Genomic DNA, 25,901 nt, shown 5'->3' with positions numbered 1-25,901 from the left:
GTTGATCGCTAGCTGCATTCGTTCGCTGTGCAGCGATGAGGCAAAAAAATGGCACTTCTGCGCATGCGTATGCGGCGCAATGCCCACGCGCGACGTACTATTACAGCGAACGATGTAGTTTCACACAGGGTCCAGCAATGCTTTTCAGTCGCACTGGTGGCTGCAGAGTGATTGACATGAAGTGGGCGTTTCTGGGTGGCAACTGACCGTTTTCAGGGAGTGTTCGAAAAAACACAGGATTGCCAGGAAAAACACAGGCATGGCTGGGCGAACGCAGGGCGTGTTTGTGATGTCACAACAGGAATTGAAGAGTCTGATTGACAATCAATTTCACATGCTGTTGTGCAAATGGAATAGACAACAGATGGAAATTATAGGCAATTAGCAAAACACCCCCAATAAAGGAGTTGTTCTGCAGGTGGTGACCACATACCACTTCTCAGCTCCTATTCTTTCTGGCTGATGTTTTGATCACTTTTGAAAGCTGGTGGTGCTTTCACTCTAGTGGTAGCATGAGACGGAGTCTACAACCCACACAAGTGGCTCAGGTAGTGCAGCTCATCCAGGATGGCACATCAATGCGAGCTGTGGCAAGAAGGTTTGCTGTGTCTGTCAGCGTAGTGTTCAGAGCATGGAGGCACTACCAGGAGACAGGCCAGTACATCATGGGACGTGGAGGAGGCCACAGGAGGGCAACAACCCAGCAGCAGGACCGCTATCTCCGCCTTTGTGCAAGGAGGAACAGGAAGAGCACTGCCAGAGCCCTGCAAAATGACCTCCAGCAAGCCACAAATGTGCATGTGTCTACTCAAACAATCAGAAACAGACTCCATGAGGGTGGTATGAGGGCCAGACGTCCACAGGTGGGGGTTGTGCTTACAGCCCAACACCGTGCAGGACGTTTGGCATTTGCCAGAGAACACCAAGATTGGCAAATTCGCCAATGGCGCCCTGTGCTCTTCACAGATGAAAGCAGGTTCTCACTGAGCACATGTGACAGACGTGTCTGTCTGTCTCCAGCATCCACAAAGAGACCCGCACCTGCTTTCCATCTTGCAGTGCAGCCTGACTCTACAGCCTTCCGTGGCTGTCCAGTTTCCAGCTATCTACTATCTGCTTCCAAGCAGCCAGCTTTCTACTGATTCCAGCTTCTACCAAACACCAGTGCTGATCCAGCGGATCCTATCTTACCAGCAGTATCCACTACCACCGGTAATCATCTATCAGCTATTCTGTTTCTACGCTCCCTAGCATCTCACATCATTCACTCTGTGTTTTATCACCTGGCTGGTTCCACCCAGCATCCACTCCGTGACTTTAGTACCTGGCTGATTCCATTCAGCATCCACTCTGCATTTCATCACCTGGCTGATTCCACTCAACATCCACTCCGTGTCTTACCACCTGGCTGGTTCCATCCAGCTGATACAGCAGCATACTCAAGTTACAGATTCACCTGCTACAACTATTGGCATGTTCCTCGGCTATTTCTACTACTACAACCAGGCCTGGTAGGTGATTCCATCAAAGGACTTTTACATCTGTTCTAAACCTACCAGTGCTCTGAGAAACCTTCTATGGTTATGTATTCCAGGAACTGTGTTATTTGCCACTGTCTTTGCTAAACCTTGAATACTGCTTGTTATCACACGGAGTCTGTTAATAAACTTTTATTTTGAATTTTAAACTGGTTGTCATGGTCACACCTTCGGGTAATCATTCTGCACTTGCATGTCCAGGGGTCTGATTAAACCTCCCAGGTTTAATTTCATCTCAGCCCCTACAACTGAGGCTTTCTCCCGTCAGCCTAAACCCTCAGTTGTGACAGTAAGCACTGACCATATGAATCCAGCCGGAGACCAGGATCAAGCGGCTAGACCTATGCAAGAACTGGCAGCCAGACTCGAACATCAGGAGGCTGCACAAGGTCACATCATCCGCTGTCTCCAGGATCTCTCTACTCGGCTGGATGGGATTCAGATGACCCTCCGTGGACCTGGCACGTCTGTTGCGTCCACCACAGTGACTCCAGCTTTAACCCCACCCACCTTATCCAATTCCATACCACGTCTTCATCTTCCAACGCCAGCAAAATTTGACGGATCTCCAAGGTTCTGCAGGATATTTCTCAACCAATGCGAAATCCATTTTGAGCTTCAACCTGGCAACTTCCCCAGTGACCGTACCAAAGTTGCTTATATTATTTCTCTCCTCAGTGGCTCAGCCCTTGATTGGACATCACCGTTATGGGAGAAGTCTGATCCCCTGCTGTCCTCCTATACTGACTTTGTAGCATCATTCAGGCGTATCTTCGACGAGCCGGGCCGGGTTTCCTCTGCTTCATCTGAGATTCTCCGTCTACGCCAGGGAACACGTACTGTGGGACAGTACCTTATACAGTTCAAAATCCTGGCATCTGAACTGGCCTGGAACGACGAGGCCCTGTATGCTGCATTCTAGCATGGCTTGTCAGAACGCATTAAAGATGAGTTAGCTACCAGAGACTTTCCTTCTAAGTTGGATGAGCTAATTTCACTATGCACGAAGGTTGATCTACGGTTCAGAGAGAGAGCAACCGAGCGAGGAAGATCATCCGTTCCTAAATCTTCGGCTCCTCCTCCTCGTCAACCATCTCCATCCAAGGATGAGCCTATGCAAATTGGTCGTTCCCGTCTATCTCCCGCTGAGCGCCGAAGACGCCTCTCCGAGTATCTATGTCTCTACTGTGCAGCTTCGTCGCACACTAACAACGCCTGTCCCAAACGTTCGGGAAACTCCAGATCCTAGCTCGCCAAGGAGAGGGCCGGCTAGGAGTAATGATCTCCTCTCCATCTCCTCATGATTGTAACCTCCCAGTGTCGCTCCAAATTGCTCAACGTTACAGGAACGTCATTGCCCTCCTTGATTCCGGAGCAGCTGGGAATTTCATAACCGAAGCTTATGTTAAACGGTGGTCCCTACCCACCGAGAGACTGTCCACGTCCATCTCTTTGACTGCCGTGGATGGCAGCAAGATTTTTGACGCAGTCATTTCCTTAAGGACTCTTCCAGTTCGTCTGAGAGTGGGAGTTCTTCATTCTGAGTATATTTCTTTTCTAGTGATTCCAAGAGCCACTAATCCAGTGGTTTTAGGCCTTCCATGGCTCCGTCTCCACAACCCATCGATTGACTGGACGACTACGCAAATACTGGCATAGGGTCCCTCCTGTGCTGAGACTTGTTTAGCCAAAGTTCTTCCTGTTTGTTCTTCCTTCCCCAGGTCATCTGATGTTCCACCTCCTCCATATCAAGACTTCACGGACATTTCAGTAAAGCCTCTGCTGATATCCTTCCTCCTCATAGAGAATGGGACTGCCCAATCGACCTCATTCCAGGGAAGGTTCCACCGCGAGGCCGAACTTATCCGTTGTCTCTGCCTGAGACACACTCCATGGAAGAGTACATCAGAGAGAACCTGGCGAAGGGTTTAATCCGACCATCTTCTTCTCCAGCCGGCGCAGGCTTCTTCTTCGTTAAGAAAAAAGACGGTGGTCTGCGTCCGTGCATCGACTACAGAGGTCAGAACGACATTACCGTTAAGAACCGATACCCTTTACCCCTGATTACAGAACTCTTCGATAGAGTTAGTGGTGCAACCATTTTCACAAAGCTGGACTTGAGGGGTGCCTACAATCTCATCCGAATCCATGAGGGTGACGAGTGGAAGACCGCCTTTAACACCCGTGACGGACATTATGAGTACCTCGTCGTGCCCTTCGGATTGAGCAACGCTCCAGCAGTCTTCCAGCACATCGTGAATGAGATCTTCAGGGACATCTTATACAGCCATGTCGTGGTTTATCTAGGTGACATCCTCATCTTTGCTAATAATCTAGAAGATCATCGTTTCTGGGTAAAGGAGATTCTTTCCCGTCTCCGTGTCAATCACCTCTATTGTAAATTGGAGAAGTGCGTGTTTGAAGTTAAAACCATTCCGTTTCTAGGTTACATTGTGTCCGGTTCTGGACTAGAGATGGATCCTGAGAAACTCCAAGCAATCCAGAATTGGCCTATACCCTTAACCCTCAAAGGGGTCCAGAGGTTCTTAGTGTTCGCCAATTATTATAGAAAGTTTATACGAGACTTTTCCACCATTGTGGCGCCTATCACTGCATTAACCAAGAAAGGTGCTAATCCGTCCAAGTGGTCCGAAGAAGCTACGCAGGCCTTTCACCTTCTGAAGCAACGGTTCATCTCTGCACCAGTTCTGAAACAGCCCGACACCGACTCTCCTTTTATCTTAGAGGTAGATGCCTCCTCCGTTGGAGTAGGAGCGGTGTTATCCCAGAGGGCCAAAGATGGACATCTACATCCTTGCAGTTTCTTCTCCCGGAAGTTCTTCCCAGCTGAGCGCAACTATGCCATTGGCGATCAGGAGTTGCTAGCCATCAAGCTCGCTCTGGAGGAGTGGAGATACCTGTTGGAGGGAGCTTCTCATTCAATCACCATACTCACCGACCACAAGAATCTTTTATATCTCAAAGGCGCACAATGTCTGAACCCTCGTCAGGCCAGATGGGCACTTTTCTTCTCTAGGTTTGACTTTAAACTCCAGTTCTGTCCGGGTTCTCAGAATCGTAAGGCCGATGCCCTTTCCCGCTCATGGGAGCAAGAAAATGAGTCCGAGTCTGCAGACAAGCATCCTATTATTAATCCGTTGGCATTCTCCACGGTAGGGATGGACTCTACGCCCCCACCAGGGAAAAGTTTTGTTAAGCCAGTTCTGAGGAAGAAGCTCATGCATTGGGCTCATGCTTCCCGTTTTGCTGGACATACAGGCATTCAGAAAACCCTTGAATTTATTTCTAGGTCCTACTGGTGGCCAACTCTGAAGAAGGACGTTATGGAATTTATTGCCTCCTGCCCAAAGTGTGCCCAACACAAAGTCTCCCGCCAGTTTCCTGCGGGGCAACTGGTTCCATTATCTGTTCCCCGTCGACCATGGACCCATTTGTCGATGGACTTTGTTACTGATCTACCTATCTGCAACAAGTTTAATACCATCTGGGTGGTAGTTGACCGGTTCACCAAGATGGCACATTTCATCCCTCTCACCGGTCTTCCGTCAGCTTCCAAGTTGGCTCAAGTGTTTATACAAGAGATCTTCCGACTTCACGGTCTTCCTGAAGAGATCATCTCGGATCGTGGAGTACAATTTGTAGCCAAATTTTGGCGAAGTTTGTGTCAAGCCCTCCAAGTCAAGTTAAAGTTTTCCACAGCTTACCATCCTCAGACCAATGGTCAAACCGAGAGGGTGAATCAGGACTTGGAGGCCTTCCTCCGTATATATGTGTCTTCCTCTCAAGATGACTGGGTTCAACTCCTTCCTTGGGCCGAGTTCAGCCACAACAATCAATACCATTCCTCATCTTCTTCGACACCATTCTTCATTAATTATGGATTCCACCCTAAAGTCCCAGAATTTCAACCGCTTCCCGCAACTTCTGTTCCAGCAGTGGATGTCACCTTGCGTCAGTTTTCAAATAACTGGAAGAACGTTCGCGCAGCCCTGCTTAAAGCCTCATCCAGGTATAAGAAGTTTGCCGATAGGAAGCGTAGAGCGGTTCCTGCTCTCAAGGTGGGTGATCGTGTGTGGTTGTCCACGAAGAATTTGAGGTTGAGAGTTCCCAGCATGAAATTTGCACCTCGCTACATCGGTCCCTTCAAGATTGAACAAGTCATCAATCCTGTTGCCTACAGATTACAGTGCCACCCTTTTTGAAAATACCCAGGACATTTCATGTTTCCTTGTTGAAACCGCTGATCCTGAATTGGTTTCATTCCGCACTTCCTCCAGCTCCCAAAGTTCAGACTCAACGGGGAGTCGAGTACGAGGTGGCCAAGATTTTGGACTCACGTTTCCGTTACGGTCAGTTACAGTATCTCATTGACTGGAAGGGCTATGGTCCTGAAGAGCGCTCTTGGACCAATGCCTCAGACGTCCATGCTCCTGCCTTGGTCCAAAATTTCCACTCAAAGTTTCCTTTAAAGCCTAAGAAGTGTCCTGGGGCCACTCCTAAAGGGGAGGGGGTGCTGTCACGATCCGGGTATCTGGACGCCATTACCTGCCGTTTAAGTGTCTTCTGAGACTGGCCCAGCGTTCCAAGTCCGGATCTCATCTGTGTCAACACTCTGCACATCCCTCCTGTCATTCTGAGACACTACCACAGCGGCGCCACGTTTGAATCCAACATGGCGTCTCCCGTCCTCCGCGGCCTCCGCCGCCGTTCCTGTGTTATTGCTGCAGGTACTCAGTATAGTGTATCATGCCTGCCGCGGCCTCTGCTGCCCTCCAAGTGTCTCAGCATATAACAGTCATCTGGTGTCTCCTGTCCTCCGCGGCCGGCGCCGCCATTATCACTATGTTTGCACATTTCATTTCAAACCAGTTTTCCCTCCAGGTTCCAGCATGGGTGCAGCCATGTTGGATTTGATCACATGCTCCAATTCCTCCAATCCACCGTCTCTGGAATCTGCATAATTGCCCAGCCAATGCCTGCATAGCAGCAGGTATAAGTATCCTGTGTCTGGGCCAGATAGATGTCAGTGCTTTGAATGTCATACCTTGTTCCAGTCTCTCTCTCCTGTGGCTTGTTTCTCCAGGTTCCAGTTCCTGTCTCCAGCATCCACAAAGAGACCCGCACCTGCTTTCCATCTTGCAGTGCAGCCTGACTCTACAGCCTTCCGTGGCTGTCCAGTTGCCAGCTATCTACTATCTGCTTCCAAGCAGCCAGCTTTCAACTGATTCCAGCTTCTACCAAACACCGGTGCTGATCCAGCGAATCCTATCTTACCAGCAGTATCCACTACCACCGGTAATTATCTATCAGCTATTCTGTTTCTACGCCCCTAGCATCTCGCATCATTCACTCTGTGTTTTATCACCTGGCTGGTTCCATCCAGCATCCACTCCGTGACTTTAGTACCTGGCTGATTCCATTCAGCATCCACTCTGCATTTCATCACCTGGCTGATTCCACTCAGCATCCACTCCGTGTCTTACCACCTGGCTGGTTCCATCCAGCTGATACAGCAGCATACTCAAGTTACAGATTCACCTGCTACAACTATTGGCATGTTCCTCGGCTATTTCTACTACTACAACCAGGCCTGGTAAGGTGATTCCATCAAAGGACTTTTACATCTGTTCTAAACCTACCAGTGCTCTGAGAAACCTTCTATGGTTATGTGTTCCAGGAACTGTGTTATTTGCCACTGTCTTTGCTAAACCTTGAATACTGCCTGTTATCACACGGAGTCTGTTAATAAACTTTTTTTTTTTTTTTTATTTAATATTTTTATTAGAGAGAAGTCGAGTATGCCGATACAAAACAAACAGGAGATGACAGCTCCAAATAAAAGCTAAATCACATACATGTTATCCCATGGGGAGTAACCAAGTATAACAAAAGCAAGGGAATACGTCATCAATAGCAAATATATAAATCGACAACAATTTTTCTGTATTTAAACAAAAGAATAAAAGAGAAAGATAGTAAGAAGAAAGAGTCTGAAGAGAAGAGAGAAAGAGTGGGGGAAAGAAAGGGAAGGAGGGGGAGGGGGGGAATGGGAGAATGATGGATCGTCAGAGAGGCTAGTAAGGTAGAGACGTGCCATGTAAGGCCTTACCTCCTAGCTATAAACCATGTCAACTGTGCAGCCCAGAGCGGCCTAACACTTCTTTTATTTATTGGGAACTGAGTGGCGTAGGGTAGTGCCACTTACCGCATTATACATCATACATCATACACATCCCACCCCGGGAGTAGAGGGCGTAGTAAAGATGAACCATGGTCCCCATATCCTCCTATATTTGTCTGATCTGTCGTGTAAGGATGCTGTAATTTTCTCCATCACGGAGATATGCCATATTTTAGCTATTAGCATGCTCCTAGGGGGGGTATTGTTTTTTTTCCAATTTTTAGCTATTACACATCGGGCCGCATGTAAGATTTGGAGTACTAGGCTATTCGCATGGCTATCTAGGTTGGGTAAGGGAAGGCCCAGCAGGGCTGACCAGGGGCCCAGGGTTATCCGTGAGCAGAAAATAGAACCAATAAGAATTTCCACCTGAGTCCAAAACGAGCGCATTTTTGGGCATGACCACCAGATGTGTTTAAAATCTCCGGTTTGGCCGCACCCACGCCAACACAGTGGGGAGGACCCGGGAAAGATCCTATGCAATGTGGCAGGGACCCGGTACCATCTAGTGTAGACTTTATAGGAATTTTCCTTCACTAGAGAGGAAATTGAGGACTGGGCTACTTTTTGTCTAATGATTTCCCAAGAATCGTCATCAGGGGGGGGCCTAGATCCTGCTCCCACTTACGTTCATGGGGAAGTATGTTTGCTGCCTTCAGGGAACGTAATAAACCGTAGAGTATAGAAATAATGCCCTGCCGCATAGGAGAGTAAATACAAAGACGTTCCAAGGGGGTGAGCTGGCGAATAACCTGGGGTTTAGGAAGGGAGCTTAAAAAGGAACGGAGCTGTAAATATTCATAAGATACAGGTTGGGAAATATCATATCTGTCACATAGAGATTGTAGGGAACGCCATGAGGACCCTTCTATAAAATCATATACCAGACCCGGGCGTGGGTTCAAATGGAGCCACGAGTGGGATCGCAAGGTGGAGCCTGGGGGGAAATCCCGATTATCGCAAATGGACGTGATGGGTGATGGAAAAGTGGATAGGCCATAATGCCGAATGCAGAAAAACCACAAGGAGCAGGTGAATTTTGTCGAAGGGACACATGTATGCATTGTCCGCAGTGGTTTAGTCGGCGTAAGGAGGGAAACCAGAGTGGAGACCCCAGCCGCTAAGAGCTCGATTCGAATCCAGGGCAGGTGGGGGGCTGGGGAGAACCATGCAAGAGCCTGACTCAGGTGAGTTGCATGATAGTATTTGCGGATATCCGGCAATCCTCTGCCTCCTGCTAACGGGTCACGTACCAGAGTGGCGGTCCTGATTCTAGGGGGCTTACCAGACCATATAAATTTTACAAAGAGTTTCTGCACTCGGCATAAGGCCACCGCGGGGATGCTTACGGGAATTGTTTGAATCAGATACAAAATCCTGGGAAGGATGTTCATTTTTACTGATACTATCCGTCCGAACCAGGCTATAATCTGTTTGTCCCAAGCTCGAAGGTCAGACTCTATACACTTAAAAAGGGCAGGAAAGTTTTCGGAGTATAAAGAGTCGTAGGAGTTTGTGATATATACGCCTAGATACCTGATTTTCTTGGAGCGCCAAGAAAAGTTAAAGTTAGCAGCAAGGAGAGATCTGGCACTCTCGTCAAGGTGCAGGGGGAGGGCTTCTGATTTAGAGTAATTAATACGATAACCCGAGTAGTGGGAATATAATGATAGAGTTTTAAATAGATTAGGGATAGATATATTGGGAGAGGAGAGAGTTAAGAGAACGTCATCCGCGAATAATGACAGTTTGAATTCCTCGTCACCAACAGAGATACCTTTGATGTCGGGGTTGGCCCTAACCATACACGCCAGAGGTTCGATTGTCATAGCAATAATTAGTGGTGACAGGGGGCACCCCTGGCGTGTACCGTTGCTGATGTGGAAGAGGTGAGAGTCTTTGCCGTTAACCCGAACTCTAGCAGAGGGGTTGGAGTAGAGTGCCTGAATACCTTGAAGTAGGCTTCCCCCCAGACCGAACCTGCTTAGGGTGGCGAACATGAAGGGCCATAGTATTTTATCAAAAGCCTTCTCTGCGTCGAGCGAGAGAAGGATGGAGGGCAATTTAGTTTTGTTAATAAGATGGACCAGATTAATAGTTCTGCGTGTATTGTCTCTAGCTTGTCGGCCTGGGATGAAGCCCACCTGGTCAGCGTGTATTAAGCGCGGGAGAACTGGGTTTAATCTTAGGGCTAGGATTTTGGCAAATATTTTAATATCGTTATTTAATAAGGAAATGGGGCGATAGCTAGCACAGGAGTTGAGGTCTTTCCCGGGCTTATGGATTAAAACTATTCGTGCCTCCAGTGCACGGGGTGATAGAGGGTTACCCTTTAGGAAACCATTGAAGAGCCTACATAGGTGGGGTAATAAGGTCCCCTTGAATTTCTTGTAGTACATAATTGACATCCCATCAGGTCCAGGGGCCTTACCTGGTTTCTGAGTTTTAAGTGCATTCTCTATTTCCTCGGTAGTGATCTCTGACCCTAACTGGGTTACTGTCGAGCTACTCAATGATGGTAGGTTACATTTATCTAGGAGAGAGTCAATCCCCCCATCAAGTCTCGAAGACGAGGAGGGAGTCCCTTCCGAGTTATACAATAATTTATAAAATTCCTCGAATTCACCCAGAATACGGTCAGGATCATGAGTTAGAGTTCCTTGTTTGGTGCGAATAGATAGAATATTTTTGGAAGAGATCTGAGCCCTCAGCTTTCTGGCTAGAAGTTTATCTGCTTTATCCCCTTTTTCATAATATATCTGGTTTAGACGTCTAAGGCACTGTTCAGTCTTGTGTGATAACAGCATATTAAGTTCGCCCCTGGTTTTAAGTACCTTTTCTAAATCAGTAGGGTTTAGGGAGGATTTATGAGCTTCCTCTATTTGATAAAGCTGATTGGTTAACTCTAGAATCTTTTGGGAACACTGTTTATTGAGCCTGGCCGCGGTCTGGATGAAGTGGCCCCGGAGGACCGCTTTATGTACCTCCCACAGGGTCATATCAGATATACCAGGTGTTTGGTTCTCATTGAAGTAATCAGTCAATGCCTGAGTAGTTTGCTGTAACACTTCAGGCTGTTGGAGAAGGGCATCGTTAAGGGACCAAGAAGGGGGGGAAGGGGTGCGAGCCAGCCCAGTCAGAGTCAGAGATATCGGAGCGTGATCGGACCACGTAATTGGATAAATACAGCAGTTCTGGATTCTAGAGGTCAGATCTCTTCCAACCATAATCATATCAATTCTAGTATATAGATTGTGGACTGGGGAAAAAAACGTATAATCTTTGACTAAGGGGTCGACAACCCTCCAGGAGTCAAATAGTAGATGGTTTTTAAGTAACGACTGTAAGGCTCTAGAGTTGCGGGCGCTTATGTGGGACTGGGACAATGGGAGGGGATGGGAGCGATCAAGATTATGGTGTAATATGGTGTTGAAGTCACCTGCAATTAAGATGTCACATTTCCTACATTGGGCAATTTTAGAGTCTAAGGAAGCAAAGAACGAGGCCTGATTAGCATTGGGAGCGTAGATGTTGACCATAGTGATGGGAACATTATTAAGTTTGCCTACTATAATAAGAAACCTACCGCGTTTGTCTTTAATGATTCGGTCAGATTCCAAATGTAAATGAGCGGGTATCAGTATGGCGACCCCTCTTTTCTTTTGGGTGCGATCGCAGGCGTGGATAGCAACAGGGTGGCGTCTGGAGCGCAGTTCAGGGTGGGAAGTACCTCTAAAATGCGTCTCCTGGAGGAATACCAGATCTCCCCTCACCTGTTTCAGAAAAAGAAATAACTTGGTCCTCTTTTGATATTACATTGCCAGACATAATGTTACCAGTATAAGCATAGCATGAGTGAACCTAACGACCCATGGATGATCTCCCTGGGAAACAAGGGGAAGGTGGGGGAGAGGGAGAGTAGGAAGTGGGGAAAGAAGAGAAAGAAGCAAAAGAGGCAAAAAGAAACATCTAGAACATTGTAAAATGAACATGTAGTTTTGACCGAGCCAGCGACCCATTGTACGCTGCGTACGGGTCCGTATGTTTGAGCACCCGTATGGGGAATTTAGGGGAGATAAGAACTCCCCTATGCTCAAACCTGACTATAGTGGCTCGGTGGAGGGCGCGGCTCCGACCACCAAGGGGCCCACCAACTTAAACACGGGGGGGGGGGGCGACCGCGGGGGTCGCAGCAGCGACCAACCGTAGTGAATCACAGTTAGAAACTAAGAAACAGACAGAGCATATGCTCAATTATATAAGCTCAACTCGGAGAGGAACTGTTAAGCCTCTAAACCAGTTTGCATAACAGTAACAATTAACATATAGTAACCCATTAAAGCATCTGTGGAGGAACTTTTACGGAGGGTCATGACTTGTAGAGGTTTTCTCCGGGACTGTCGACCAAAGACGCCGAGGTGCTCGTTGTGGAAGGGGAGAGTTCGGTGTGTGTCGGAGATCTGGAGCATCCCGCGGGGAGGGAGATTTATTGGACTCCGGCGGGGGCAAGTTCAGTCTCAACAGAAGCCTGTGAGCCTCCTCCTTGGATCGTGCCAGCAGTCTCTTCCCATCCAGCTGTACAATGAGGGCGAAGGGGAAACCCCATCTGTAACGGATTTGGTTATCCCTGAGGATTTGGGTGTATTCCCTTAGGTCGAAGCGCCTCTTGAGAGTAGTAGGGGATAAGTCCTGAAACACCATGAGCTTATGTGATTCGAACAGGCACACGTCCTTGTTCCGGGCAGCCATTAGAATTCTTTCTTTAGTTTTGAAATAATGACAGCGTAAAACTACGTCTCGCGGGGGGGACGAAGTTGAGGGCTTCTGACGTAGAGAGCGGTGGGCCCTATCCAGGAGGAACTGTTCGCCCGGAATGTCCGGCAGGAGGTGCTGAAAGAACCGGAGGAGGAAATCCTCCAGTTGTGCTGATTCCACCGACTCTGGAATATATTTAATACGCAAGTTATTACGTCGTGCGCGGTTATCAGCGTCCTCCTGTTGGTCTTGGAGTAGGTAGATATCCTCCTGCATGACGTGGACCGAGCGTTCCAGCCCCTGCTGGAAAGTGATGACTTCATCGATTTTCTGTTCAACATCATTAGTGCGGGCCCCAAGATCAGATATCTCCGCCTTGAGACCGGAGATGGCTTTGTGGATCTCCGAGTGGAAGGCCTGTTTCAGCGATTTCATTTCCGTTAAAATTGAGGAAAAGCAATCTTTTAATGGAGGGGTCTGGAGCAGATGAGTCTTCCTCAGATTCCGAAACCACATCAGGGGGGGGACGGCTGGTAATTTGGCTGTACTAGACTTCATTTTAGAAATGAAGGACGATATTTCCGCCGAAGCTGAGGCTTTCTTAGATTTGGATTTAGATTTAGGCATGGTGTGTGACAGTCCCGAAGATAAAGAGGGTCATAGGTCAGAGTTGAGCCGTAACATAAGTAGTTAGTGATCCATCACGGATTGAGCATAAAGAAAAAACATAGGAAGACCCCCAGGGTCGCACCCGTAGGCATTCAGCAGAACATGCCCCTGGCCAGCAGCATCACAGAGGGCAGCGGTGTAGAGGTATAATGCAAATGCAGGGGAGAGAAATGATGAGCGAGCATGTGTGGGGGCCAAGGTGACCACAGCTCAGGTCCCCTGCTTGTACCCCGCGATTACAGGGCTGCGGAGCAGGGAGGGGGGGGTGAGCGGTCCTCGGCAACCAGTCGGGGGTCGCGGGTCGGGTGACACTGAGCCGGTCACACCAGAGTGTAAGCTGTGTCGAGCTGTCCTGTTGACACCGTGCCAGGTGCAGGGCTCGCAAGCAGGGTCGTCAGTGTAGGTGGGCCTCCGGCGCCGGGACTGAGAGTAGGCCGCGACGGGGGGAACAGCGTGTGTCTCAGCAACGATGACCCTGGGGGGGCCAGGTGGCGGCAGGGCCGGGTCCAGTATCCAGCCCCGGGGTGGGGTCCGCAGTGGAGCCTCCCGACGGACAGCCGGAGCTAGCCTGCCGCGGTCGTCCACAGGAGGTGGTAAGAGCCCACCAAGAGGTTATAAACAATGTTAGGGGTGGCTCAGGCAGGGCACAGCCAGGGTAGAGCTATAGTGAGCCTAGTCCCGTGCAGGAGGGTAATAGCTCCTGTCTCTGTGAAGCTTGTGTGCTGAGACTTGGCATCCAAGATGGCCGCCGCTACTGTGTGAGGCTAGGTTATGTGGCCTTGTGTGTGGAGCCTGCAGGCTTCAGGGGGGTTTCCCCTTTATAAAAAGGTACCTGAGCGTCCCAGGGAGGTCTCCAGGAAATCAGGGGGGCTCCAGGGGTGTCCGCAGGGCGCCGTCCGGGTCCCGCAACGGCCGCGCAACGGTCCGGAGCTTCCCGCCGGGCCGTCCCGAAACTCAAGGCCCCGGCTTCAGTGGGCGGCGTAGGCCTCAATGCCGCAGCGGCTTGCAGGAGGTCGTCGCCGCTCGGGATCGCACAGCGGGGCACTCACAGGCGCAAATACAGTGCTTGAGGGTGTTCAGGACCCAGTGTGGTCTCCCAAAAAGCAGGTTAGTGGGTCTATGCTCAGGAGCTCTGGAGCAGCACGTCTGCCTTGGAATACAGCCAGGCCACGCCCCCAATAAACTTTTATTTTGAATTTTAAACTGGTTGTCATGGTTACACCTTCGGGTAATCATTCTGCACTTACATGTCCAGGGGTCTGATTAAACCTCCCAGGTTTAATTTCATCTCAGCCCCTACAACTGAGGCTTTCTCCCGTCAGCCTAAACACTCAGTTGTGACAGCTACAATGTGAATTTTGGCTCATACCGTGTGATATAAATTGAATTTCGTCTCATACCGTGTGCTACAATGTGAATTTCGGCTCATTCAGTGTGCTATAATGTGAGTTTTGGCCCAGTCAGTGTGCTACAATGTGAATTTCGGCTCATTCTGTGTGCTATAATGTGAATTTTGGCTCATACCGTGTGCTACAATGTCGGCTCATTCAGTGTGCTATAATGTGAATTTCGGCTCAGTCAGTGTGCTATAATGTGAATTTCGGCTCATACCGTGTGCTACAATGTGAATTTCGGCTCATACCGTGTGTTACAATGTGAATTTCGGCTCATTCTGTGTGCTACAATGTGAATTTTGGCTCATACCGTGTGATATAATGTGAATTTCCGCTCATTCAGTGTGCTACAATGTGAATTTCGGCTCATTCAGTGTGCTACAATGTGAATTTCGGCTCATTCTGTGTGCTGTAATGTGAATTTTGGCTCATACCGTGTGCTATAATGTGAATTTCGGCTCATTCAGTGTGCTACAATGTGAATTTCGGCTCATACAGTGTGCTACAATGTGAATTTCGACTCATTCTGTGTGCTATAATGTGAATTTTGGTTCATACCGTGTGCTATAATGTGAATTTCGGCTCATTCAGTGTGCTACAATGTGAATTTCGGCTCATTCAGTGTGCTATAATGTGAATTTCGGCTCATTCATTGTGCTACAATGTGAATTTGGGCTCATTCAGTGTACTATAATGTGAATTTCGGCTCATTCAGTGTGCTATAATGTGAATTTCGGCTCATACCATGTGCTACAATGTGAATTTCGGCTTTTTCAGTGTGCTATAATGTAAATTTCAGGTCATACCGTGTGCTACAATGTGAATTTTGGCTCATACCGTGTGCTATAATGTGAATTTCGGCTCATACCGGGGTAAATTTACTAAGGTGGGAGATTTTTCGAACTGGTGATGTTGCCCATAGCAACCAAACAGATTATATCTATTATCTGCTAGAAGCAGCTAGATAAATGGTAAGTAGAATCTGATTGGTTGCCATAGGCAACATCACCAGTTCTAAAAAAATCTCCCACCTTAGTAAATTTACCCCACCGTGTGCTACAATGTGAATTTCGGCTCATTCTGTGTGCTATAATGTGAATTTTGGCTCATACCGTGTGCTACAATGTGAATTTCGGCTCATTCAGTGTGCTACAATGTGAATTTTGGCTCATTCAGTGTGCTACAATGTGAATTTCGGCTCATTCAGTGTGCTACAATGTGAATTTCGGCTCATACCGTGTGCTATAATGTGAATGTCGGCTCATTCAGTGTGCTATAATGTGAATTCCGGCTCCTTCAGTGTGCTACAATGTGAATTTCGGCTCATTCAGTGTGCTACAATGTGAATTTCGGCTCATTCTGTGTGCTATAATGTGAATTTCAGCTCATTCTGTGTGCTATAATGTGAATTTCAGCTCATACTGTGTGCTATAATGTGTACCATTGTTGTCCCATTACTTATGCCATCACAGGATCTATTAAAAGAAATGAGTATTTATATAAAGCATTTTTAACTGCTAAAGTAAATTTATTTCACTGTTTTTTCTCTCTGAAAGTGAACTGTGAGCCCAAATCTAGGCTGCATGATTGTGCATGTGTGATCTACGAATGGGCAGATGTATGCAGGAATGGCGATTCGCCAGTCTGTATCACCAGTGCGCGCAGGGTTCTCTCCAATAACTGGCAACAATAGGAAATTTTAGAAGCTAACAAGAGGGGCATTTCTAAGTGGGAGGAGCTATGATTAGGGGGAGGAGTCATCATTTTTAAACCGCCCCCCCTAAAAGTTAAGTCTCGATCCGCCACTGGTTGTAGGGAGGACATACAGGCACGTGGAGGCCACACACACTACTGAGCCTCATTTTGACTTGTTTTAAGGACATTACATCAAAGTTGGATCAGCCTGTAATGTGTTTTTCCACTTTAATTTTGATTGTGACTCCAAATCCAGACCTCCATGGATTAATAAATTTGATTTCCATTGATAATTTTTGTGTGATTTTGTTGTCAGCACATTCAACTATGTAAACAACAAAGTATTTAATAAGAATATTTCATTCATTCAGATCTAGGATGTGTTATTTTAGTGTTCCCTTTATTTTTTTGAGCAGTGTATCTCCTATATAATAGCCCAGATCTGTGATTTTGTGATTCATTTGCTAACGCTGGGCGGAGTCACAACAGTGGGCGGAGTTAGTCAAATGAGTCACAGATCTGGCCAAATCTATAGGACACTAGGAGCAGTTGCAGAAGCAGATGGTATGGACATGGCACAGGCAAGGGTGCATACCTCCCAGCTTTCACACACACACACACACACACACACACACACACACACACACACACACACACAGCGAAAAGGGGGCGTGGCTTCACGGGAGGGCCCCCGTTTTCGTCAGTGAGGGGGCATGCCCAGCGCTCTGTGAGCTGCTGGCATGCCCCCAGGGGCTGATTATGAGTCCGGGGGGCACAGGGTACTTGAGACAGGGGAGCCCTATCTCATTGCTGTGCCTGCTGTGGGGTTGGGGGCGTGACCTAATCGCGCTACGTGAGGCCACGCCCCCTTATGCAAATTCCGGTATTTTTTATTTTTTTATGGAATTTTGGCCCCTCAGCTAGGGCTAAATCCAGAGGAGGTGGTCGCTCCCCCCTACACACCCGCACAGGCAGAAGAAAGCAGGGAGACTGCTGCCTCCCTGCAACACCACAGACCTGCCTACACGCAGCAGCGTGTGCTGACTGTAGCACAATGCTACCGTTGTTGCTGGGGGAGCTTCTGAGCTGGGACAGAGCTACTCGAGCCGGGGGGACCCCTAAAACTGTGGGGCCAACGGTACGTACCGCCTGCCCCCCCCCCCCGCCCCCTTAATCCGGCTCGGCTGCTGGAACCCCCCCTTAATCCGTAACCCCTGATGCCCCCTCTCCCTCTGTCTCCACTATTCACCGCTGCTCTGCTAAGCAGAACAGCGAGTACAGGAGCTTTCCAACTGTCCCCCCCCCCCCCCCCCACACACCGCAGGACACTGCGACCTGCGGGTGGGACAGCGGAACAGACCCCAAAAAATGGGACTGTCCCGCGAAAATTGGGACATTTGGGAGGTATGGGGGTGTGTGAGGGGGTATGCCATACTTGACCCCCACATCAGCATACTCAACAGGGTCTCTCTGGCGGGGAGGAGCGTCACTTTCTGGCACACTCCACGCTTCTTAGCTGTAGTTTTGTGGGTCACCAGCCGCTGTGCATTTTCCGTACTGCCTCTGTTATCTCCAGCCCCGGCAACCCCACCGCTAGCTGCAGCGCTGCCACCCACAGTGAGGTGCGCCCAGCTCCTTCACACACTTTAGCCGGCGGGTAGCGCTGCAGAAGTCCGCGCTGCTTGCAGGCTCTGACCCACTCCTCCCTCCAGCCGCAGCGTCTCCTGGGAGCTAACCAGTCACTCCCAGTCTCCCCTTACCACAGTGCCCAGCAGCCGTGAGGTCCGCGCCACGTGCATGCTATGACCCCCTCCTCCCTCCAGCCGGAGCATCTCCTGGGGGCTAACCAGTCACTCCCAGTCTCACCTTACCACAGTGCCCGGCAGCTGCGCGAGGTCTGCGGTGTGTGACTGAGGAGGGGGGGAGTGATGCGTCGGGCAGAGGAAGCAGGACTATAGCCTAAGAGAGTCAGCCATGCCAAGTCTCCACCAGCAGCAGATCCCAACAGGTTGGAGTGGAACAGCAGCAGCCAGCAGCAGTGACTCCGGTAAGACACATCTGTCTGTCACCACTGTTCTGTCCCTAATACCAATCTCTCCCGTGCCCTGTGTTCTGTCATGTCCCTGTCACCCCTGGCCTTGACCTGCCACCCTTATCCTGGCCCTTTCACCCTTATCCTGGTCCTTTCACCCTTATCCTGGCCCTGTCACCCTTATGCTGGCCCTGCTACCCCTATCCTGGCCCTGTCACCCCTGTGCTTGCCCTGTCAACCCTATACTGGCCCTGTCACCCCTGTCCTGGTCCTGCCGCCCCTACACTGACCCTGTCACCCCTATCCTGTCCCTGTCATTTCTGTCCTGGACCCGTCGCCCGTGTCCTGGCCCCATCACCCCTGTCCTGGCCCCGTCACCCCTGTTCTGACCCTGTCACCCCTGTCCTGGCCCAGTCAACCCTGTTCTGACCCTGTCACCCCTGTCCTGGCCCTGTTACTGCATACCCTCCAACTACCTTTTTAGCAGGTACAGTACCCGCAGCACCTCCAGACCTCTCCCCAATGCACCACACCTCCGCACCTTCCCCTCCACCACATGCGGCACTCCACCCCTCCCCCACATGCTGTGCCTCCAGACCCCCTACACCACCCGCGGCTCCCACTCCTCCGCCCCTTCACCACCCCCAGCAATCTCCAGGCCCCCTCCACCATTCACCCCCCTTATATGTCTCCCCCACACCTGCCCCCCTCCACCCGCAGCATCTACAGACACCCTCCTCCATCCGCGTCCCCCCCCTCACCCACCCCTCCCCCACCAATGGCACCCCCGCACCTGCCCCTCCACCACCTGCAGCACCTCTGGACCTCCTTCCCCATCCGCCGCAACACCCGTACCTGCCCCTCCCCTACCCATGGCGCCTGCGGACCCCTACCCCACCAGCGGCACTCCCGCCCCTTCCCATCCCACAGCACCTCCGGAACCCTTCACCCATCTGCAACATCCCCACACTTGCCCCTCCCCCACCTATGGCACCCCTGCCCCTCCCCCACCTGCAGTGCCTCCGGACCCCTCCCCCATCTGCATCCCCCACTCCTCTGCCCCTCCCCCACCCGCAGCACCTCCCAACCCTTCCCCATCTGGGCCCCACCCCAACTTCCTGCCCCCCCTCCATCCGCAGCATCTACAGACACCATCCGCAGTACCCCCCCGCACCCGCTACATTCTGTACATTGTGGCCTGCAGGTGCTGTTCACGCCATCGCAAGGGGCTGCGCCTCCTTCACCATCGCACACCCTTTCATTGTGCAATATTTAACCACTAACAAAGGAATGCAGGTGATACTCCATATAACACAAATATTGAACCCCAGAAAGGCATGCAAGGGTTAAGGGGGCGTAGCCCCTTGCGACGGTGTGAAGAGCGCCCGTAGGGCGCGATGAAGCACCTAGTATATATATATATATATATATATATATATATATATAGTGCTACACAGTATATACTGTTTTTGTGTTTTTTACTGTGTATTTCTGTCACCTCATACCGCTTTAATTCTCTGTTTGTGTCCTGTATTTACTGTCGCATAAATCAAGGGGTTATTTGCAGGTATTGTGTTTGTCTGGCTATATTGTACTGTTACACTCTAAAGCTACATTCCCTATAATGTCTGCCACACAGGACGGGAAATCCGTGGACTCTTTTGCATCTTGCAGTGCTTGCACCAAGGATTTACCTGAGGGGGAAGTTTTAGCTGATGGTTCAGGTACTGGGTGCCATACATCTCCCAGTTAGCCTGCAGCACCTGTGGCCAATCAGGAACCACCTTGGGCAGCGTTCTCAAGTATGTTAAATACGCTTGTGACACGTCTTATGCCCCCTGTGGAGCCTCCTGTGCCATAAAAGCCACATATTGTCCCTGTAGTTAATCCACCCTAGGCGGATACTCTGTCTACCCAGATAAAACAATTAAATCAATCTTTAGTTAGTCAAAAGTCTACCCCACGCCCCTCTGGGTTCAAGGGGTCATCTAAGCGGGCCGCTTCCACACAATCCACTAATATTTCAGATAATTCTTCTGATGAGGATGGGGAATATACTGATCCGTCAGACACTGATACAGTCGCTTCTGACGAGGAATCTACAACTCAGGTTGATGTTCCTGACCTAGTGGAGGCTATTAAGCTGATTCTACAAATTGATGATGTGGTGTATCCCACTACTGCGTCTAAGAAACCTGATAAAACTAATGTCAGAAGGTTACTAAAGTAGTCTTACCACATTCTGACCATTTCATTGACATACGTCAGGAATCCTGGTCGTCTCCAGGAAAGAAATTCTCCCTGTCTAAAAAGATGCTAGCTCGTTATCCTATCCCTACGGAATTGTGTAACAAGTGGGAAACTCCTCCGCCAGTGGACTCTCATGTCGCCCGTCTTGTGGTGTCATCTACTCTGCCTGTCACCACTGTCACCTCACTGAAGGAACCGACAGATAAGCGTGTGGAGGGATGCCTGAAGTCTATTTACTCCCTTACTGGTGCTGTACATAGACCCACTATAGCAGCCTCCTGGGCCGCAAAAGGAATTGACGCATGGGTTCAGGCATTAGAGGATGAGCTGCCTCAGGATATCTCTGACACTGCCAGACAATATCTGTCTCATATTACCACAGCCTTCCACTATATTCAGGAGGCGTCCTCTGAGGCAGGTGTAATGGCGGCCGAATTCTGTTGTTGAGGTCCTGGAAGGTGGACCTAGACTCCAAAAAGGGAGACATCCTATTTGGGGAATATCTGAATAAGATTGTGACTGACTTGGCGAGTGCTAAGATTGTGTTTCTCCCACTAATCCTTCTGCACCGAAGGCAGAGAGCACCACTTTTTCGTTCCTTTCGACCTCCAGGGAAAGCAAAGAGTCAGGCATACCCGAGACAGGCTCGTACTTCCAAAACCACTAAGCCCAAAGCTGTCACGATCCGGGTATCTGGACGCCATTTCTTACCCATCAGATGCCTCCTAAGGCTGGCTCAGCGCTCCAGGACCGGATCCCATCTGTTATCCTAATGTTCACATTCCTGCATCCTCTCCTGTCTCTCTGAGACGCTGTCACAGTAACGCCTTATTACATCTAGCATGGCGTCTCCCGCGGCCTCCGCCGCCGTCCCTGAGCTTCTGCATGCAGAGTGTCAGAGTGGCGATTACGTCAGCCGCGGCCTCCGCTGTGTCCGCGTGGTTGGATGTGCACTTGTCAGCCTGGCGTCTCCTGTCTCCAGTGGCCGGCGCCGCCATTACTGTTTTCATTACCACATGGATTACAAACCAAACTTCCCTCCAAGTGTCTGCATGGGCGCAGCCATCTTGGATTCTGTCAGCTGATCATTTCCTCCAATCTGTTGTCAGTATTGTTAATCTGCATAATTGCCTAGCCAATCCCTTCCTTGCTGCAGGTATAAATACACTGTGCCTGAGCAAGGAAGGCGTCAGTGCTTTGGTTGTCAAACCTAGTTCCTGTTTGTCTCTCTCCTGTGATTGTCTTCCAGGTTCCAGCTCCTGTCTCAAGACTTCCACCATAGAGACCCGCACCAGCATTCCACCTGCGGTGTAGCCTGACTCTCCAATCCATTGTGGATTCATCTGTTTCCAGCTACAACATTACCTGCTTCCAGCTCAGCTTCCAGCAGAGTACAGCTTCCCTTAAAGGGCCGGTGTCCTTTCTACACTTTACCACTCTCCACCGGTATTATTATTTCTCCGCTCTCAAGTTCTACATTTCAGTTCATATTTCATCGCTCCCAAGTTCATTTATTATTTAACTGGTTCCAGCCAGTATCCACTCCGTGCTAACAACAGTCTGGTTCCAGCCAGTATCCACAGCAGCTGTTTTACCTTCAGCAACCCAGCTTTTCCTGGAACACCAGCTGGCACAATCCTGGGTTATCTCCATTGCTACAGTCGGGCCTGGTAAGGACTTTCCATCTAGAAGATCATAAGAACTATCTCACACTACCAGTGCCCTGTGGCTCCTGCCATCCTGTAGTACCCAGGAACTGTATTTATTATTTGCTGACTTTTACGTTTTCTTTTACTGCTGCTGTGTTGCGGAGTTGTCATAATAAACATCATTGACTTTTATCTAAGTTGTCGTGGTCACGCCTTCGGGCAGTTATTATTCATGTTACTTACATGTCCATGGGTCTGATACAACCTCCCAGCTTCCGGTACATCTCAGCCCCTACAACTGAGGCTGCCTCCCGTCAGCTCAGGCCCTCAGTTGTGACAAAAGCAAAACAATCCTGGGCTGCCTGTCAGCCTGCTTCCAAACAAGACAAGCCTGCTGCATGATGGGGCGGCCTACCCCTGGGGGACCCCAGGGAGGGTGGCCGACTTCTGCAGTTCGCCCAGGCCTGGTTAAAGACCACTTCGGATGCCTGGGTGCGGGAAGTTGTCTCTCACGGGTACGCAATCTCTTTCAAGAGACGTCCCCCTCGCCAGTTCTACTTGGCGGTTATCCCTTTGAATCCGCTGAAAGCGCAAGCTCCACACTAGGTTGTGCGATCCCTCCTGGACACAGGAGTGGTAGTGCCGGTACTTCTGTCCCAGAGGGGCAGGGGATACTATTCGACCCTGTTTCTAGTTCCGAAACCCAATGGGTCCTTCCGGCCGATACTCAACATCAAATCATTGAACAAATTTGTGAGAGTGTCCAAATTCCGTATGGAAACTCTGCGCTCTATATAGTACTGGCCATGGAACCCGAAGACTATATGGTATCCCTGGACATACAGGATGCTTACCTGCATATACCTATTGCCATATCTCATCAACAATATCTACGGTTTGCTATTTGGTGATAGGTTTCAATATGCAAAATGATTCACCATTTTTAGTAATACATCAAATGCTATCCTGGAGATGATTGACATCAGAAACAGTCCACTTAGGCGGTAAGACGTCCTCCTATAGTGTATCCAAAATTATTGTAACACCTGAAAAATAAGTACCTCCTAGTCCCTATTGCAGGGGACAGTATGGAGATACTTAGGAAACACAAATATAGTGTAGAAGTCCTTAGAATAAAAACACCATTTATTTTCAAGGTTCCACTTACAAACAACAAAGTTAAAACAGCATATCAGAACTCTGTGGGGTATATCACCAATGAATGACCTCACTTCCGGCTCAGATGCTACCACGAGGGTACTCGGTCGCAGCTTAGACGCTGCGGTTGTGTACACTGGAGATAAACCTGCCAGACCGAGTTGCAGGCCTTAGCGTCTGCATACACGTGGAAGTCGCTTAGCGTCCGTGTCCGTTGGTGAGCGTCCGTGTCCGTTATCAGTTACCAAGAGCGGCAGTGTACACCAGTAGCGTCTGAATCCACTCAGCTTCTTACGAGCGTATTTGCTTGGATATGGAAGTGTGGTGATTCTCCCTGTATCCCGCTCTACGGAGGCAGGGTATACAGTACTGAAAATTCTCTCTACTTCTTAGTGTGCACTGTTAATTTTTAGTACCTATTGCATATGAGACCTGTATATTACTGTGTTTTCTGCATGCTATGTTGAAAAAAGAACCAGTTTAAAACAGAAGTACAATTTTCCTACTTATGTATAAGTTATTATGGAGGTTGTATTCTCATATGGCAATGTCTAATGCTTTAACATGTGACTGACTGCTAGTATGTGTGCTGACTTTTCTGTGTAATGTCAGTCCTGTTCTGACCCTCAAATCAGGTGCACTGTGGTCAGATTGATCTCACCTCTATATACTGATTATAGGGTGTTTTTCAGTCACAAATTGTGTAGTCAATAACAGGTTAATACCATGTCTGTAAGCGGCAAAAGTGATGAGGAGAATTTATCAAGCACTCCTACAGCCCTAACATGCTTATCTTGTAAGTCAGGGGTAATTGATATGAATCAATTGGTCACTTATGAGGGTTTGTGTGCAAACTGTTTCGCTTTTCAGCGAAGCAAAAAACAGGAGTTGGTTCCGCCACCAACAGAGCCACCATGGAATATGTTCGCAAAGACTCTATCTTCAATAGCGGACAGGTTAACTCCGGTAGCACCACCTCAAGGGTTAGGTTACACCATGAACCCATATATGCAGCTCCCTTCCTATGGTTTGGTTCCAGTAGCCTCTACAAGCAACCAAGGGACAGGTAAGACTAAGACAGATACGTCTGTGTGGCAGACTACACAAGATGATACATTGGATGATGATGATACAATAGATTCAACTCCGTATGATGATCAGTCGCAGAGCTTTAGTTCAGAAGATGTAGCTGAACTTATTAATGCAGTGAAGGCTGTTCTCTCGTTGGAAGAGCCAGCCAAGACAGTATTAAAAGCTAAAGCACCTGTATTTAAATGAACAAGATCAGTGAAAGCTGAATTCCCAGCGTCAGAGGAGCTGACGGAAATGATGGATGAGCTTGGGCAGCGCCCAGTAAAAAGTATAAAATTCCTAAGAGATGGGATTCTTATTATCCATTTCCTGCTGTGGATTGTTCGAAGAGAGAAGTTCCTCCAAAAGTAGATGCACATGTTCTGCGACTCGTGTATAAATCTGCTTTACCACTGTCATCTACCTCATTGAATGATGTCACAGACAGAAGGGTAGGGAGCCTGTTGAAAAATATTTTTTCTCTAGTAGGAGCAGTGGTAAGACCTGCTATGGCTTCGGCCTGGGTAGCAAAGGCAATGGGCGAATGGATAGAGGAACTAGAGAATGACATCCCTTCTCCTACTAGGGAGCAAGAGGATCGTTTTTGCCGTTTAAGACAATCTGCCCAGTATTTGGAAGAAGCAGCAATTGATGTAGGCACTGTTGCTTCTAAAGCTTCAGCCTTGACAGTAGTCGCTCGCAGAGCAGTTTGGCTACATACCTGGAAGGCAGATGCGGAATCCAAGAAAGAATTGGAAGCATTGCCTTTTGTCAGTAATATATTATTTGGAATACCTTTATCGGATATCCTAGAATCAGAGGCTGAATCGAAAAAGGTCAGATTTCCGGCTGCTTATAACCCTAAGTCCAAGGGTTTAAAATTTATCTCATTTCGTTGGCAAAGCGAAAGCTAAAGAGGAGCCTAAGCAACCCCAGTTTAAATCCAGGGGTAGGAAGCAGTGGTCTAGCAAAAAGCCAGCTTCCAAACCTGAACAGAAACCGTCAGCCTGAAGAGCTCAGGGGTATGGGTTGCCATTCAGGAGGCAGCCTCCTCAAAGATTTGTTTGCACCAGCCCGTCTCGTATAGAGTCGAAGGCCAATGCCCTGCAAGAAGCAGTCCAAAAACTACTGCAGTCAGGTGTGATTGTCCCAGTACCTCCATCACAAAGGGGACAGGGGTTTTACTCCAATCTATTTCTAATCCAGAAGCCAAATGGGTCATATCGACCAATTCTAAATCTGAAAATGTTGAACAGATACATATGGATTTCGAAGTTCCACATGGAGACGTTACGCTCCATAATGTTGGCTATGGAACCGGGAGATTACATGGTATCTGGATGTACGGAATGCTTACCTGCATGTGCCTATAGCACTGTTGCATCAGTGTTACCTCAGGTTTGCCATCCTCCAGGAACATTTCCAGTTCCAAGCTCTGCTTTTCGGGCTAACTACAGCACCCAGGATGTTTACCAAGATCATGGTGGT

This window comes from Pseudophryne corroboree, chromosome 1, assembly GCF_028390025.1.
Source record: "Pseudophryne corroboree isolate aPseCor3 chromosome 1, aPseCor3.hap2, whole genome shotgun sequence".
Lineage (NCBI taxonomy): Eukaryota > Metazoa > Chordata > Amphibia > Anura > Myobatrachidae > Pseudophryne > Pseudophryne corroboree.
The sequence above is the reverse complement of the archived record's forward strand: the minus strand, read 5'-3'. Positions refer to the sequence as shown.